We start from the raw sequence: 13262 nt of genomic DNA on the forward strand, positions 1-13262 counted from the left end.
AACGGCGTTGATACGCCTAGGCATTGAGTCAAACAGAGCTTGGATGGCGTGCACAGGTACAGTTGACCATGCAGCTTCAACACGATACCACAGCTCATCAAGAGTAGTGACTGGCGTATTGTGACGCGTCAGTCGCTCGGCCGACATAGACCAGACGTTTTCAATTGGTGAGAGATCTAGAGAATGTGCTGACCATGGCAGCAGTCGAAGATTTTCTGTATCCAGAAAGTTCGTACAGGACATGCAAGATGCGGTCGTGCATTATCCTGCTGAATGTAGGGTTTCGCTGGGATCGAATGAAGGGTAGAGCCACGGGTCGTAACGCATCTGAAATGTAACGTCCACTGTTCAATGCGGACAAGAGGTGACCGAGACGTGTAAGCAACGGCACCCCATACCATCACGCCGGGTGATACGCCAGTATGGCGATGACGAATACACGCTTCCAATGTGCGTTCACCGAGATGTCGCCAAACACGGATGCGACCATCACGTTGCTATAAACAGAACCTGGATTCATCTGAAAAAATGGCGTTTTGTCATTCCTGCGCCCAGGTTCGTCGTCGAGTACACCATCGCAGGCGCTCCTGTCTGTGATGCAGCGTCATGGGTAACCGCAGCCACGGTCTCCGAGCTGATAGTCCATGCTGCTGCAAACGTCGTCTAACTGTTCGTGCAGATGGTTGTTTTCTTGTAAGCGTCCCCATCTGTTGACTCAGGGATCGAGACGTGGCTGCACGATCCGTTAGAGCCGTGCAGATGTCCGTCATCTCGACTGCTAGTGATACGAGGCCGTTGGGATCCAGCACGGCGTTCTGTATTACTCTGCTGAACCCACCGATTCCATATTCTGCTAACAGTCTTTGGATATCGACCAACGCGTACAGCAATGTCGCGATACGATAAACCGCAATCGCGATAGGCTACAACCCGACCTTTATCAAAGTCGGAAACGTGATGGTACGCATTTCTCCTCCTTACACGAGGCATCACAACAACGTTTCACCAGGCAACGCCGGTCAACTGCTTTTTGTGTATGAGAAATCGGTTGGAAACTTACCTCTTGTCAGCACGTTGTAGGTGCCGCCACCGGCGCCAACCTTGTGTGAATGCTCTGATAAGCTAATCACTTGCATATCACAGCATCTTCTTCCTGTCGGTTAAATTTCGCGTCTGTAGCACGTTATCTTCGTGGTGTAGCAATGTTAATGGCAGGTAGTGTATAACATCTAGAGCATTGGCGGCCACTAGAGCTATGAATGAAATCAGAAACATCACGCAACTATCGATTAGCACAGCTATGGGCCTGTTTAGGTTGAAGATACTACCTGTTCTGACGTATGTCCTAGAATCAGTGGGTGAATACCTCAAATACAAACAGCTGGAACAATTGGAGCGGGCAAAGGCTACATACCTGAAGAGAATTTTAAGAGTCCCGCAGAACTAGTGTACGAGCTTACCAGGGAGACCTTCCTGATAGAGGATCTAAGATCCGAGCTCGAACTCCCAGCTTGTGCCGGCTCCGTGAGAAGAAAAAACAACATACATGTGGACTTCTATGAAGCGTCTGCTATGCAAGACAGGACCTGGATGGAAGCTAACGATGAAGTAAGGCACATGACGACGAGATTTGCAACCCACGATTTTCACCACAAGGTGTGTTGCAACAAATTATTTCACGAAACAAATGACAAATGACCAAATGACGAGAGTGTGTGAGTGTGTGTGTGTGTGTGTGTGTGTGTGTGTGTGTGTGTGTGTGTGTGTGTAATTTTGTGAGCGATACCATATTCTCAAATGCACGAATAGACAGAAATCCATCCTAGCTTATAGCAAAGACATGTGAATGTAATCCTTTGCACGGCATGTGTGCGTTTCCAGTAAATGATGTAATCATAAAATTTGACAAGCAGCAAGGTCTCACAGTAAAAATAAAGGAAAAAATTCAGAACTGTTTATTTGTAATTACATAACAATTTCTTCTTTTTCTTTTTCTTTCTGAAATGTTTCTGCCGTCTCTTTTGTCCCACAGTCTATCCTTTAGCATCTCCTGCTATTACAGTTCTCTTCAGTCGAGATCGATCTTCACCTGGTCTCTCCAACTTGTTCGTTGCCTTCCAATTGATCTTCGTGCATATTTCGGCCATTCTAGGGCTCTTCTTGGAAGTCTTTCTGGCCCCATTCTTTTAATGTGGCCAAACCATTTAAGCCACTTCTTTTAGGGGCTTGATCAACAGTCTGTTTATTGTTTCATTCCTTATCCTATACCTTCTCGTCTTACTCAGGATCCCTTGTAGAAAGCACATCTCTGTTGCTTGTTGCATTCTATCCAGGTCTTTCTTTGTCCAAGCCCAACATTCCGAGGCACAGGTCAAAACTGGCAGATAACGTAACTTGGTCTGTGCTTTGTCTTGCGTTTTCCAATTTCTTCGAGTAATTGTGTCTGATACACAACAACAAATTTGGAAAGCTTATCCTCTCCAATCTAAATTTCATTTTTGGTATTCCCTTTCTTGTTTAATTTACTTCCTAGACGCCTGATAGCATCTACTTCTTTAATAACTTTTTCTTTTGCAAGTTGATTTGGCCTTCTGGTTTGATGCAATTCTTCACGCTCTCTTCCCTGTGCAACCCTCTTCATCTCCGAGTAACCGCTGCAACCTACACCCTTCTGAAACTGCTTACTGTATCCATCTCTTGCTCTCCCACTACGATTTTAACCCCATTGCTTCCATTCAGTACTAATTCGGTGATCCCTTGATGTCTTAGAATAGGTCCTCCCATCCTATCGGTCCTTCTAGTCAGGCCGTGCCACAAATTTCTTTTCTCCCCAGTTCTAATCGGTACCTCCTCGTTGGCTACGTTATCTAATCTTCACAAATCTGCTGTACCACCACAGTTCAAAGGTTTCTACGAGTATTCTCTTCTTATCTAAATTGTTTATCGTCCATGTTTCACTTCCATACGTGGCTACACTCCATACAAATAATTTCAGAAAATATTTCTTGTCATTTAAATCCATATTCGATGTTATCAAATTCGTAATCTTCAGAAACACTTTTATTTTGCCATTACCAGTGTCCATTTTGTATCCTCACTACTGCGACCATCATCAGTTACCTTGCTGCCTAAATAACAAAATTCGTCTACTACTTTAAGTGTCTCAGTTGCTAAACTAATTCTCTTAGCATCACCAGATTTAATTCGACTGCATTCCATTATCCTCGTCCTGCTTTTGTTGATGTTCATCTTATATCTTCAAGACACTGTCTATTCTGGTCAACTGCTCTTTCTAGTCGTTTGCTGTCTGACAGAATTACAGTGTCATCGGCAAAACTCAATGCTTTTATTTCTTCTTCCTGAATTTTAATTGCTACTCCAAATTTTTCTTTGGTTTCCCTTACTGCTTGTCCAAAGTAAAGATTGAACAACATCGGGGATAGACTTCAATCCTGTTTCAGTCCCTTCTTAACCACTGCTTCCTTTCCACCCCTTCGATTTTTACAACTGCCATCTGGTTTTTGTACAATTTGTGAATATTCTTTCGCTCTCTGGGGTTTCCCCCTGCTAACCTCAGAATTTCTAAGAGAGTATTCCAATCAATATCGTTAAACGCTTTCTCTAAGTCAACAAATGCTATAAACGCATCTTTGCCTTTTGTTAATTTATCTTCTATTAGAAGTTGTAGGGTCGCATTGCCTCGCGTGTATTTCTCCGGAATGTAAACCTATCTTCCCCAAGCCGGCTTCTAACATTTCCTCCAGTCTTCTGCAAAGAACTCGCGTTAGTATTTTGCAACCATGAATTATTAAAGTGTTAAATCGATAATTTTCATACCTGTCGCACCTGATTTCTCTGGAATTACAGTTATTATATTCTTCTTGATGTCTGAGGGTATATCGTCTATCTCATCCAGCTTGCTCGCGCGATGGTGGAGTTTAGTGAAGACTGGCTCTTCCAAAGTTCCAGCCTGAAGTTGTCTATTCCAGGAACTATGTTTCGAATTAGGTCTTTCAGTGCTCTGTCAGATTCTTCAGAACAATACACACATGCGTTATCTTGTTGAAATATGCGTTCCCTAGATCCTGAAACATTCTAATCAGTACTGTTTCCAACGTCTCATTGTACGTGTTAGATTTCAATCTACTGTTTTACATTTAGCGCAGAAGGTTGCCATAGTCATAACATCCCCACCACCAAAATTTCTCCTCGTTCTTACCTGCTGCTCTGTTCTCACATCATGTCAGTAATATGGAAATCCATCCAGTCATCTAAATTGAACTTCTCATACTGCGGTATATTGATAAATTTCACTTATGGACCGTCTGACAGCAACTGAATAAAACACAATTTTAGTGCCATACGCGTTTCGCCTTTATTTTCTGCAAGGCATCATCAGTGGCCTGGAATATGTACGTATGTACTATTAATTAATACCACACCAAAAAACACTCACACACACACAAACGCACACACAAATGCATACACGAACAGACCACAGATACTTCAATAGTTACACTCATAAGTTTGACAGTAATATTCGATCTTTGGCAAAAACATTTGACAGTCGGCAACAGAAACCAAAACATTGCATAAAAACAAACGTTCAGTGCATAGTGCTGTGGAATGTGGAAAAACAGCAAATTGGCGCTCATAGGAAGAAGAACACCAAAAACGCATCAGGAGCGTAATATGTAAGAAACTCTCTACGCAACCTGTAAGTACAGTTCAAAACATTACTACTTAGTAGGAAATAACAACCACCAGAACTGTTTATAACCTATAGGCACAGTGACAAAAATGTAAATAAAATAGCTAACATATGTACACATTTGAGGCCACTGATGATGCCTTGCAGAAAATAAAGGCGAAACGCGTATGGCACTAAAATTGTGTTTTATTCAGTTGCTGTCAGACGGTCCATAAGTGAAATTTATCAATATACCGCAGTATTACGCGCAACTGAGGACAGGACCACAAAAGTTGAAGATGAACTTCTCATCACTGGAATTCACTTTATACCGTTCTCAAGTCCGTGGCATACGTTTTTCAGCGAGCTCCAGTCTAGCCTGTTTATGAGTGTTGCAGCAGGTTCCTGCACTCGTTTCCTGAACGCAAGATATATCTATCATTTGACAACATTTGTCCGACACGTCTGACTGTTACTGACAACTGTGCATCAGCGTAAGTTGAGAAGAGAAACAGTTTGTGACCCTTACTTTGCGCAAAAGTAACCATTTCGGTGCCTCAGATAATTTTCCCTGTTGTCCGTACTTTCCGTTCTGTCTCGATCATGCGCTTAAACTAAATTATCATTCACTGTACTCTAATTGTTTCAATTTTTGACGATTTGACCATTAGTGTGTCATTTCCTTCCACGTGCCAATTTTTACTTTTTCATCGCGTGAGAAGCGTGTAAGGCGTGGCACTGTCACAATCCTGCTTTATATGCAGAACACGCACTGTTGCTATAGCGTCTGTTTCCTATCTGCATGTACGCACACACTAACACCGCACAGAGCCAACTGCTTTTATGATGAGGTCGACCTACCACTTTGATTATCGTTGTTATGTACTGTGCTACTGACATCAAATAAGGCATCAACTGACTGGATATGTCAGCCTAGTGGACGCCATACTATTTTGTACTGATTTCCACTACTGTGTGAAACGCCCCTGCTTAACCCGCAGAACAGGACAGATGGAATAAACTGTGGAGAGGGGCCAAAATAAGGGGCTGTCAGTTACACTAGAACATACAACTTTATTTTATTAAACATTACAAGGGCCCAAAAGAAATTTCTTAAACACACAGCTTTAATCTTTAGGACTTAATTACTGGCTGAAAGCCATTTTAATTTAAAAACGGCTGAAGACCAATAAGTTAAAACGCAAGCATAATCAGAAATTTAAAAGGCAAGTCTTATGTTAAAACAGTTAGTTAGGCTGAAGTAAACAAGTGAAATCCAAAAAACTTAAACACTTAAAAATTCAAAATTTTTTTTAAATGCCAAAAGGCTTATGTGAAGCAGTACTTTAAACTAGGCTAAAGGCCTTAAGAGTAAAACCACTCTAATTTAAAACACAAAACCGGTTAAAAGCCATACAAGTACCAACAACAACAAATTTAAAAAAAAAATAAGGCAGTCGACACAAGGGAGCCCAGATGTTCGAGGGTCGGCCTGTAATTCAAACACTAACGCTCGCTTGGGTGAAACAGGCAGTCGGGCCAACCATTCACAATCCGATGAAAACCCAACCGACAGACAGTCAACGGACCCACCGACAAGATAATTTCCACTTCATCCGACCAGGGCACAACAGGGAGTTCAACGGAACACCGCAGAAGTTATTGGCTCCCACAACCAATCATACACGGATCTGTCAAACTACACACCGTGCTGGACAGCAACAACACGATGACGAAACTACACTGCCTGAAATTTACGTCAACGGCCAGGGCAGGCAACCGGAACGTTAACGGCCACAAGGCAGAAGATTCCGCTGATACACTTCAATTCAAATAACCAAATACAGTGAAACTCCACCGGACGGTGGCTAGAATTTTCCAACTTGAAAACCACGTTGTTGCTCCTGGGAATATCCCAATAGCCAACAACTAACTCCAAAAGACACCTTGGGAACAGTCTTGACTTCCTGGTAGGTTAAATCAAAAGTCGACTTTCGTGTCCAGGGTCGGTGAGCCACGGAACTCGTGGCAATGGGAACAGCGCCTCACACTCCGACACCGCGTAGAGACCGCCAGCGGGCCCGGCCAAACTACGCCCCGCCGAGAATTCCTCACTGCTCCACGCCAACCTACCGCCTCCTCACAGCCAGTACACCGACAACATTTAAAATAACTTGTCAGTCAAAAGCACACAAACTACACGCAGTTTCATGAACACTTACATGAAGGACCAGACAATACTAACGGCAGTGAGTGTACAATAACAGGAACGAATCACAGCCAACCCATAAGCGATCGCCGGCCAAATACACGTCGTCCGGCAAGACGACCCACCGACGACCAACCAAAGTCGTCCCTACTGCAATCATGTGTGTCCGGCAACCGTCGGGCGAGTCATGGCGGTCCGGACCTCACTGCTGCCGCGCCCCGACTAAACTTGCGCCGCGTGCCAACTCGAAAACACTGCCCGGTCCGAATTAACTCGCAACACACGACGACCGGGAAGTAATACCAGTCCAGCAAAGATAATACGGCAGGGCTTATATCGATAAGCGCTGCTGCTGTCGCTGACGGGCAGGCAAAGCAGCAACTCGGTGACACAAGTAATCGAAACTAACATAACGAGGTGGCAGCACGGCAAAAACAAGAAGTTAAATAAGAGTTGGCACGAACACGAGCCACGCACGCCTCACTGTGTTGTCCACAGTTTTTGCTCGTCGTAATTCCAGTTGAATCAGAAATTGGCAGTTTTCGCTGACGTGGTCTTCACCGTTGCAAGGCAGTCCTCGCTGCTGATCACGAACGGTCCTTCGCGCAGGAATACACCATACCAAATTCATTGGGGGAAGTGGCAACAAAACGACTATTCACGTTGGTGTGTAGAATATATGAGTCTGGCGATGTACCATCTGACTTTCGGAAAAACGTCATCCACACATTTCCGAAGACGGCAAGGGCTGACAAGTGCGAGAATTATCGCACAATCAGCTTAACAGCTCATGCATCGAAGCTGATTACAAGAATAATATACAGAAGAATGGAAAAGAAAATTGAGAATGCGCTAGGTGACGATCAGTTTGGCTTTAGGAAAAGTAAAGGGACGAGAGAGGCAATTCTGACGTTACGGCTAATAATGGAAGCAAGGCTAAAGAAAAATCAAGACACTTTCATAGGATTTGTCGACCTGCAAAAAGCGTTCGACAATGTAAAATGGTGCAAGCTGTTCGAGATTCTGAAAAACGTAGGGGTAAGCTATAGGGAGAGACGGTCATATACAATATGTACAACAACCAAGAGGGAATAGTAAGAATGGACGATCAAGAACGAAGTGCTCGTATTAAGAAGGGTGTAAGACAAGGCTGTAGCCTTTCGCCCCTACTCTATACATCGAGGAAGCAATGATGGAAAAAAAAGGTTCAGGAGTGGAATTAAAATACAAGGTGAAAGGATATCAGTGATACGATTCACTGATGACACTGCTATCCTGAGTGAACGTGAAGAAGAATTAAATGATCTGCTGAACGGAATGAACAGTCTAATGAGTACACAGTATGGTTTGAGAGTAAATCGGAGAAAGACGAAGGTAAAGAGAAGTAGTAGAAATGAGAACAGCGAGAAACTTAACATCAGGATTGATGGTCACAAAGTCAATGAAGTTAAGGAATTCTGCTACCTAGGCAGTAAAATAACCAATGACGGACGGAGCAAGGAGGACATCAAAAGCAGACTCGCTATGGCAAAAAAGGCATTTCTGGCCAAGAGAAGTCTACTAATATCAAATACCGGCCTTAATTTGAGGAAGAAATTTCTGAGGATGTACGTCTGGAGTACAGCATTGTATGGTAGTGAAACATGGACTGTGGAAAAACCGGAACAGAAAATAATCGAAGCATTTGAGATGTGGTGCTATAGACGAATGTTGAAAATTAGGTGGACTGATAAGGTAAGGAATGAGGAGGTTCTAAGCAGAATCGGAGGGGAAAGGAATATGTGGGAAACACCGATAAGGAGAAGGGACAGGATGATAGGACATCTGCTAAGACATGAGGGAATGACTTCCATGGTACTAGAGGGAGCTGTAGAGGGCAAAAACTGTAGAGGAAGACAGAGATTGGAATACGTCAAGCAAATAAGTGAGGACGTGGGTTGCAAGTGCTACTCTGAGATGAAGAGGTTAGCACAGGAAAGGAATTCGCGGCGGGCCGCATCAACTCAGTCAGTAGACTGATGAAAAAACACCAGAGGCGCCAGAGAAAGGTTTCTGGCCGTCAAAAGAAGTCAGGGTGTGGCATCCTGAAGTAACCGAGCAGCCTGCCCGAAACTGAGTAGATGAGGACCGTACAGGGTGGCCCTGAAAACCAGAGCGCAATCGTCCGTTTTCTTCGAATCCTGAGGCTACAAATACCCTCCCCACTAAAAGCTGGGACCTGAGTTGTTCTGTCGTTGAGAATCATTTTCGGTGGCTGGTGCAGTCAGCCTCCAGACCACCTACAGGGTGTTTTCGTAACGGGGGGCAAAAACGTAACAGGGCATAGAGAATGCTCCACTGAACAATTTGAGGTAGGGAACCTAAGGTCGGAGAAGCCAGATTAAGGAGATAATAGGAATAAAATCACATTATTACGTACTTCTTTACTTATATTAATTATAGTTAAATGCAAATACACACATCAAAAAAGTTTTGTATCACCCCGATTCCCAGAACTCCTGAAGACAGACGTTGAATGTGGATTTTGTATCACAGACACAGTCCCTTAGACTGTTCAGATATGTCACTAAACCCGCCCGAAGATGTTGGTTGGTTGGTTTAAAAGAAGGGCGGGGGAGGAACCAAACTGCGAGGTCATCGGTTCCTTATTCCCAATAGAAGAGTTACACAAGGGAAAGAAGAAAGTAAAGAAGATGTAAGGCACAATAACAGGAGAATGGAAGAACCAGAAGTATGACTGAAGGACAACACTACAATGGACGAAACAGGACAAGAAAGCCACAGAGAGATGCAAGAAACAGGGAGAGGAGATTAAAAACAAGAAAGCAGTTTGCCATGGCTGGCTGGCCATGAGAATAAAAAAAAAAAGGAGAAGCCAGGCAATCTGCAACACATTTAAACCTCCACCCTAAAGGCCCTAGGGTAGAGGACACAGAGGGACAAAGGACATGCGCTAAAACTCAAATCAAATGATAAAACCCACCCTCACGAATAAATTGTAAAACTAAAGCGGCTGTTGAGACATCGTCGCGCACACCGAAGGTAGGGCGCTGGGAAAGTTAAAAGCCTGTCGCAGAGCGGCTGAAAGTGGGCAGGCCAGCAAGAGGTGGACGACCGTCATTTGGGAGCCACAGTGACACTGAAGTGGGTCCACGCAACGGAGAAGGTAACCATGTGTGAGCCACGTATGGCCAATGCGCAGTCGACAAAAGACATCTGATTCCCTGCGAAGACTTCCACATATTCGCTGTCTCCTTAATGACACGCAGTTTGTTGTGTATACTGTTATGCCATTCCGTCTCCCAAAGACAAAAAACCTTACGACGTAAGTCAGAGCACACGTCAGGTTCAGAGACGTCCATCTCCAGGAGCGTTTTCCGTGTAGCCTGTTTGGCCAGCCTGTCAGCAAGTTCGTTGCCTGGGTTCCGACGTGTCCTGGGGTCCACACAAACACCACTGAACGACTGGACCATTCGACGGCAGAGATGGACTCTTGGACGTTCGCTACCAAAGGATGGCGAGGGTAGCACTGTTCGATTGCTTGTAAGCTGCCCAGGGAGTCAGAACAGAGAAGAATCGACTCACCAGAAAAGGAAGTGCACAAGATATGGCCACAAGCTCTACAGTGAGTACGCTGCAGCCAGCGGGCACGGAATGCTGTTCAATATGGCCTCTGTTGACATATCGAAGCCAGAATTCCTATCAGCCATCGAGCCGTCAGTGTAAACAACTTCAGAGCTTGCCATTGATGGTAATGCCAGGGACACCTGCTGGGGTCTGGTACCCAAAGAGACATCTGATCTTCGTCCAGACTTGGGGAGGTGATGTATGGCACCCAATGGTCGACACGTAGCAACGTGACCATCAGCCGTCGAGCCGTCGCTGTAAACCACTTCAGAGGCCCGGAACGTCAAGAAGAGAGGAATTGACTGCATAGAGCCACAGGGTTAACGGAGTCCTTAGGGCCAAGTGAAACGTCCAGACGAAGCTGCGGTCGAGGCGTACATCATGGAGGGGTACATGAATGGACCACAAGTAGAGGTGGTAAAGGGAAGGACTCCAGTTCAGAGAGAAAGGACCGCACGCGAACCGCATTAGTTAGGACCCGACGTGGGCCGCCGATGCGAGAGATGGACCGCCGCGGGCGGGAAAAGGAGGTGGTACTTCGGATGCTCAGGAGAACTACGAATGACTGCAACGTAACTGGTGAGCAGTTGTGTACGTCTAATCGCAATGGAGGGACCCCAGCCTCCACCAGTACGCTGGTCACCGGAGTCGTCCTAAAAGCTCCTGTCACTAGTTGAGCCCAGCACTGGTGCTGAGGGCGCTGCCTAGCCATAAACCACACTCCCATAATCAATTCGGGATTGTAAATGGCTCTGAGCACTGTGGGACTTAACATCTGTGGTCATCAGTCCCCTAGAACTACTTAAACGAAACTAACCTAAGGACATGACACACATCCATGCCCGAGGCAGGATTCGAACCTGCGACTGTAGAGGTCGCGCGGCTCCGGACTGAGCGCCTAGAACCGCTAGACCACCACGGCCGGCAATTCGGGATTGGACGAGGGCTCTGTAGAGCAGCAGGAGCAGCAGCAGCCTAGAGTGATCTGCACCCCAATTGGTGTTGCTTGGGCAACGGAAGGCATTTACGTGCTGTCAGCACTTCCTCTTTAGCTGACGAAGGTGAGGAACCCAAGTCAATCGTGTGTCGAAAACAAGTCCTAAGAATTGATATGTCTCCACTACAGTTGTTAAGTTGGCTGTTTATGTTTTTATGTTGGTAAAGCCACGTAGCGCTCTGTATGAAAATCGCTGACTGTGCTGTGTGCAGTCTGTGGCTGGTTGGCATTGTTGGAATATTCGCTTGTGTAGCGTTGGGCACTTGGATGTGAACAGCGCGTAGCGTTGCTCAGTTGGAGGTGAGCCGCCAGCAGTGGTGGATGTGGGGAGTGAGATGGCGGAGTTTTGAGAGCAGTTTGATCTGGACGTGTGTCCATCAGAAAGAGTAAATTTGTAAAACTCGATGTTATGAACTTATATATATATTATGACTTTTGAACACTATTAAGGTAAATACATTGTTTGTTCACTATCAAAATCTTTCATTCGCTATGCCTATCAGTAGTTAGTGCCTTCAGTAGTTACAATCTTTTATTTAGCTGGCAGTATTGGCGCTCGCTATATTGCAGTAGTTCGACTAACAAAGATTTTTGTGAGGTAAGAGATTCATGGAAGGTATAGGTTATTGTTAGTCAGGGCCATTTTTTGTAGGGATTATTGAAAGTCAGATTGCGTTGCGCTAAAAATATTGTGTGTCAGTTTAGTGTTGATCAGAATCAGTAAAGAGAGAAATGTCAGAGTACGTTCAGTTCTGCTCAGTTGTTTGAAAATCAAATAACGTAAGAGGTTTATGAGCACTGTGATTCATCAATTTTTCTAAGGGGATGTTTCACAGTGAGTGGATCGTAATGAATGTAAAGTTCTGGGTCCGGATGAACGGTACGACGCCGACAGCATGACACGCGACTTTGCGGCTGAAAACTGGAAGCCGTGGGCCAGAGCCCATGGCTACGCCTTGTGGATGGCTCCCTGTAGGTGACGCTCAGCAACACCACGAAACGTAGAAGTCGTCTGCATACAGAGGGGGTGAGACGGAGGGCCCGACAGCTGCTGCTAGACAGTTACTGCCCACTAAAAACAGAGACACACTCTATACCCGAGCCCTGCGGAATTCCATTCACCAGGATATGGATGGAACCATGGGAGGCACCAACTTTGACACGGAAAGTACGGAGCGACAGGAAGTTTCGGATAAAAATCGTGAGCGGGCCCAAATATTAACTTTTTCCGCAGATTCGGATAAGTTTTGTTTGTTTCGTGGGTCAACATTTATAAACTCTAATCCCTCTCGCTCAAACCCCACAGTATGGGGAGAGAGGGAGAGTTTCAGTTTTAACGAATTAAAATTTACGAAGTAAATAAGTATTTTTTATTTATCTGTAACCACTTTCCACGCAAAAATGAGAACATGCATTTTCTTGAGTTACAGCGCCAACTACCAAGAATGAAAACAAATGTTTACGACAAAATGTACGTAGTTTCTTATGTAGAATCTGATTCTGCCATAAAAAAATGGGGCTTCCCATTTGAAATCTTCAAGTTGCCTTCCGCCCCACCCCCAGGAGCTGGGGTGGCAGGCTAATTTTAGCACCAGTATGTTGTTGAAGTCTTCAGTCCAGAGACTGGTTTGATGCAGCTCTCCATGCTACTCTACCCTGTGCAAGCTTCTTCATCTCCCAGTACCTACTGCAATCTACATCCTTCTGAATCTGTTTAGTGTATTCATCTCTTGGTCTCT

This window comes from Schistocerca americana, chromosome 10 (genome assembly GCF_021461395.2).
Source record: "Schistocerca americana isolate TAMUIC-IGC-003095 chromosome 10, iqSchAmer2.1, whole genome shotgun sequence".
Lineage (NCBI taxonomy): Eukaryota > Metazoa > Arthropoda > Insecta > Orthoptera > Acrididae > Schistocerca > Schistocerca americana.